The sequence below is a fragment of the Mercenaria mercenaria genome, chromosome 3 (assembly GCF_021730395.1).
Source record: "Mercenaria mercenaria strain notata chromosome 3, MADL_Memer_1, whole genome shotgun sequence".
NCBI classification, from domain to species: Eukaryota; Metazoa; Mollusca; class Bivalvia; order Venerida; family Veneridae; genus Mercenaria; species Mercenaria mercenaria.
This window is the reverse complement of record NC_069363.1, coordinates 87,269,997-87,275,996: the sequence shown is the minus strand read 5'-3', so window position 1 is coordinate 87,275,996 and position 6,000 is coordinate 87,269,997.

Sequence of the window (6,000 nt, the reverse complement as noted above, 5' to 3'; positions counted from 1 at the left end):
TTTATACACTCAGCTAGTTTTGTTGGGGTCTTACAAATTGCGTTGTGTTGGGACAGCTACATTAAAAAGTTTTGGTTGACCTAAAATGAAGGTCATTCAAAACTCAAGAGAGGGGAAGTACCTAAAATTTCCTAACAACAATTTCTCGAATTATCCTGATTTTCTTATTAGAGATCTAGAAATTCTTGCCGCTTATTTCTCAATTTGCCTAAAACAAGTTTTGTTTGTTGGTAATTGATAAAATCCCCTCTTTGAGCTGACAAAGTTACTTCCATCTCAATACACGCTCCAAGTTAAGATGTAAATAATGTTCCTACGATCACCCGAAGCTAAGTGACAACTAAAGTACACTAGTGCCGAATACATTATGGAAAATAAATCTTTTCTAGTTCACAACTTTTCAACCGAAATTTTTTTATATAAAACCTCTATGAGCAGTAACATGATCCAAAATTACTGTAGTTTAGACAATTCGTAAATGACCAATCGCAAAGCAGTCTTTTATCCGTCTATATTCCATGTAATGTAAGAAACTGGAACAAAAAAGGAAAACTAAAACAAACAAAAACGTGTAGATTTCGTGCCAATTTACTATGTAAAAATACAGGCTAACTTGCATATTATAAGTGCACACATATGACATTGAGGTTAATTCAGTTGACTACGTCTAAAGTAACATTTAAAAATGACTCCAAGTTATTGGCTATTAATAGAGTTCACATGACAGGAATTCAAAGCTGGAATAACTTGTACTTATAAAAATCAAACACACTAAACAACATAAATAACAAAAAACTACATCCCACGACTACGTGCATATAAATTAAACAGACATTTTAAAAGCCACTGACTCATTGAATAACATACATATACGAAGACAGTGTAGACGGAATAGGGTAAGCACTTAATTTCACTGAAACGTTTCCCACATGATAATGACGAAAGTTGTAATTGTTTCATGTTCACTTTTTCAGGTTTAGCAGTATATCAACCAGATTACAGAAATGTTTGGTAAAAACAACATCTTTACCAACAAACTACTGTCCTGTGCAATTGTATTCTTGAAATATTCTCAAAAGCTGCCCCAGTTAATAAAGAATGCCAACCATAAAGAAGAGAAAGTAACGACTTTTAACTTAGTTATGTGAAGTTTAAGCACTGGGACATTATTGCAGTTGCATCAAAACGAAGACATGTAACAGTTCTTTAAAAATGGTAGTTTTTAAAGGCGTTGAACAGTCCAGATATATGACACCTTCATGCATTCCCTTTCCAAAATTCAATAAGTATGTGAGTAAAATGATGATGTTTTTTAGACTCATATACATGTTTTATACGCTGTTTGATTTCCATGTAAAACAACACAAGTAATTCTTTTTATGAACTGGTGATGTTCGAATTATTTTTCAAAGCCTGGACAGGACCTAACTCTTATGACAGACTTGTCGCGATAACATGATCTCTGTCGTAGCGTACTTGTTGGACTAACATCGGATCAGCACGATCCTCACAATGTTACAAGAAAAACACTATTTAGTAGGTGTTCGTTCGTATTACTACGCAACAATGTCATATTAAACAAACAAAAAAATAAGGAAAGAAATAGACCAACAATGGTAACTGTTTTGACGGCTTCAGCATTCAAGAACAAAACATCGGTAGAACCACAATTATTTCGTCATCTTATTGCATTTGTTGTTGAAAAAAAACAAGATTTTAGTATTTATAAGTGATTTCTAATAGAAATTGATAATTTATATGTGAATATGTAATCTTACTACCAGTAAGCAAAGTCAAAACTTCAAATACTATATTATTTCATTTCTTATCCAACATGTTTACGTTCGATCTGCTGTAAGCTTTTTTTATACTTTTGGAAACTGGCTACCTTGTTCAATCAATTGATTAAATATTTTGTCGTGATGTTTCGCCAATATGCCCACTCCTAAAAAAATAATTGTTCAGCAGTTCAGTTTCGAGATTTTTTTTAGATATCAGACTCTAATTGCTCGTCACTGGCGATTGCAACTGTGTCAAAGTTTTAATGAACATATAATTAAGTTAATCTGGTATTTGAAGATTACTACCGATAAATAAAGACCGGAATCCAGAAACATATACCAACATAATGTTTATTTTGTGAACAGAGAATTAATATTTCTATTTGATTTAATAAAGAAACCTAATTTATCAAAAAATATGGCCTTTAGACAATTCATAACAAACTAAAACTAATAAGATAACTTTGCTTTCTATGGAGTAACGCGCGAGCTGTACTTTGCCCTAAACTATACTAAGGTCAGAACAAAATCTATTCTATCATAATGTATGTATGGAGGTTTGTTTAGGACATGTATCTAGTTTTTTAAATGTTAAATCATCTCGTGTGCATGGCATCTTTTTCCGAGAGCATGCTTTCTTATCTCGTGATCATGACATCTGATCTCGATCGCACAACATCCTATCTCGTGGTTACGACATCTTACCACGAGCGAACGATATGTTATCTCGTACGCTCGTACGCTCTTGTGCACATGACATATTATCTCGTGCGCATTACATGTTATTTCGAGTGCACAACATATTTCCTCGAGCGCAAGACATGTTATCACGAAAGACAGTTTATCTTGAGCGATGGATATTTTGTCTCGTGCCTGAAATAAAGCATAAGGGGGCACCTGGCATCTCCTCCACAATCAAACATATGACAAAAATTATGTTGGCGTGACGTTAAATCCATCAAAATGAATAAATATTTTAAAGACCCTGCCATTTTTGATGTCTAATTTGTGCCATTCCGTCCATTCGCAGCGACACAACGTCAAACGTCGCTGAACGTCGCCGCGCCAAGTTTTGCCCCGTTAAACGTAGTATTTTTTATATTTTTTTAAATTTTTTGCCTTCCGGAATGACATAATATTAATTTGTTGGAGACAAAAATTAGTAAGATTTAATAGTTATGATATCTTGAAGCATCACCAGAGGAAATTGCTTTTCCCCCATCCCGATACCCCAACCCTAACCTTCAATCCTTCAGTGAGTCTATCAGTGACATTTTTTAAATTACAAGATTTATTATTACATACAAAAAGATTGAGGGAAATATACGTGTATGCGTGCGCCTGCCAGCCCATCACCCGTAACGTTTTGTTGTCGTACATTGAAAAATACTATATGCTTGCCTGAGTCAGAATAATTCTTGTGACCATGACACTTACCCAACCCTGTAAGCCAAATGTGACTTTGACCTTTCAGATAGTATTTATGAAAAATAAATGAATGTCCTAAACTTACCACCATATGTATATAATTGAAATATATTGTGTTTGCCCATTAAATTTAACGTAAAGGAGACAATTCAATCAGTGAGAATTGCTATAACACAAGCAGTAATCAACATTTCTCATTGAAAGCTGACCTTGCGGGACCTATAAGAGTGTCCTTTCGGTAAGGACATTAATCTGATAATCAGCAAATGTAGTGCAAGAAGAAATACATTTGGTCTAGGCTCTACTGTTATGAATGAGACCCTAGGAAATCTTTCCCTTATAATAAATCTTTACTTAAGACAATCCCGCCAATTTTACTGTTCGACTGTTTCTTAAAAAAGTGGGAAAAAAATGCAAATATTTAAGTGATTTTTTCAACGACAATCTGCATTCCAAAACACTGCGAAATATCCAGTGAAATAAAACGCACAATGTTGTTGTCGTTTTCGGTACCTTTTTCTATTCACATACGTCACACTCTCTATTCGAAAGATATAAAAAGAAATACAGTCAAACCTGTCTATAAAGACCATCCTTGGGAGAGCCAAAATGTGGTCTTTATTTGGAGGTGGTCTTTATTAATAGGTTAAAATACACTGTATATGTTAAAATGGGAAACAAATCATGTGGTCTTTAGAGCCAGGTGGTCTCTGTTCAGAGGTGGTATTTAACACAGGTTTGACTGTACATTAGAGCTATATATTATATAAAAGCTGAATTCTTGCTACTTTACATTCCATTTTTACTGTGTGAGTAAAGCAGTAGAGTCTTAATATTTTTCAGACTACACTCCTGGATGATATTAATAAATACATGAAATAGTCATTAATAATCTTTAAAGGCATCTTGTCATAATTGAACTTAAATTGTAAAACATTTAAACAAATCTAGAGCCAATTTAAGTGAAGGATTTTGTAATACATTTTACTTTTCGATTTCAGAGAGGCATAGTGTTAATTTGTTCAACCCATGTATATTCTTCACTCTAAATACTATGAATGTATTAGATGTAGTTTAAACTGATGGATAAGATTTTAAATGTTTTTCTGGCATTAAGCACGTTAATTTATATCTGTATCACTGTCGTGTTGCTGTAGCTTAAAGACTGATATATTGTTTCGCCAGTCCCCCGCAAGGATTAGTCTACATCGTTTTCTAGCAAAGCACAACACCCGTAGCGTACTTAAACCATAGGACCTATCAACAACTGCTCCCAAAACTTGTTTACCGCTATAATCAACCTGATGTACAGTTCTATCAAAGTCTAATACAAGTATAGTGCCATCACCAACAACACCTACATCTACTGTTTTATACCACAAGTCAGACTTAAAAGTGACCAGATGGTTTCCTTTGTTATCTATTGTTATAAGACCTGCTGCATTATTCGTTATATAAATTCGTTCACCGTCATCACTGATAGCAATACGGGAGAAATGCGGGCTTGTTTTAATGTTGTAAAGAAGATGTTTCTCCTGACAGTGTATGGTATAGGTATATATTGCGTCACCACCTCTGACATAGAGAGTATCACCATGACAAGCCAGATCGTAACAGTTGTGGCCAAGCTTTACATCATGCTCAAGTTTCATCTTACCCGATACATTCACATATTGAATTGTATCAAAATAACACACAACAGCTCTATCGTTACCTATGTAACACACGTCATTCCAACTAACAAGAAATGGAATTTCACAGTGACTGATGACGTTGTACGAACGGTCCAGTTTCTTCACTTTATAGTTTCTAATATCAAGAAGGAGAACGTTACCATCAGGAAGCATACGCATACTGTCTATGTTACAGTCATCTTCATCATTGTCGTCTCTGTTAATAAAACGATTCTTTATCTGTACATTATAGTCTCCTATTTTACGTTCAACGACAAACCTTTGATTCTGTTGCCCGTAAGACCTTTCTGATACGACTTGTTTTAATCCAACACAGGATCTGGAAGTATTATAAACATTGAGGGAATGTAAATACTATATACTTGCTTATGGTCTAATATAAACAATAGTCCTTCACATATTAGTATACATATACACATAAATAATGGTATTTGTTTAAAATACAAATCATAAATATTAGAAACATATCTAAAAAGTCTTTATACATGTACAGATGTGTAAATGTTATTTCATATATCAAAACGTATTGTAATGAAGAGTATATTTGCTCCAGTTATATAATACTGTTTAGTTAAAGTCAATAAGTGATACATTTAATAATAAAGTACACATTGATGTTATCATTTTTATTTCATATAAATGTATGTCTTCTTTTCTATGTACATGTACTGGTTCTTGGAATCGTGATGAATGATGTATTTCCAGTTTAGATAGCGTAAACATTCAATACAGCTTTAACGGAAATTAAAAACTTCACATTTGTTGATTATTATAAATATCTTTAGATATTACATTAAATTTTCCACTCCTCAGAGGGTGATATATGGCTCTAGACCGAGGCGAAATCTTGCTCGCGGGTGAACATTTATTATACCGAGACTGTATTTTCATATTGAATTTACTGAACATGTTAAATAAAATAATAAAATGTGAGGATATGCCTAGCACTTCAAAAATTTTGTTAAACGAGTTTAATAACTTCAATGTGGAATGACATAACAGTATTATTATTTTATCACAGTCAAGTTATTTCATCCTTCTTTTTATTATAGACAAAGTCAATTCGACCAAGGTCTCTTATTTTCCTACTGAAACGT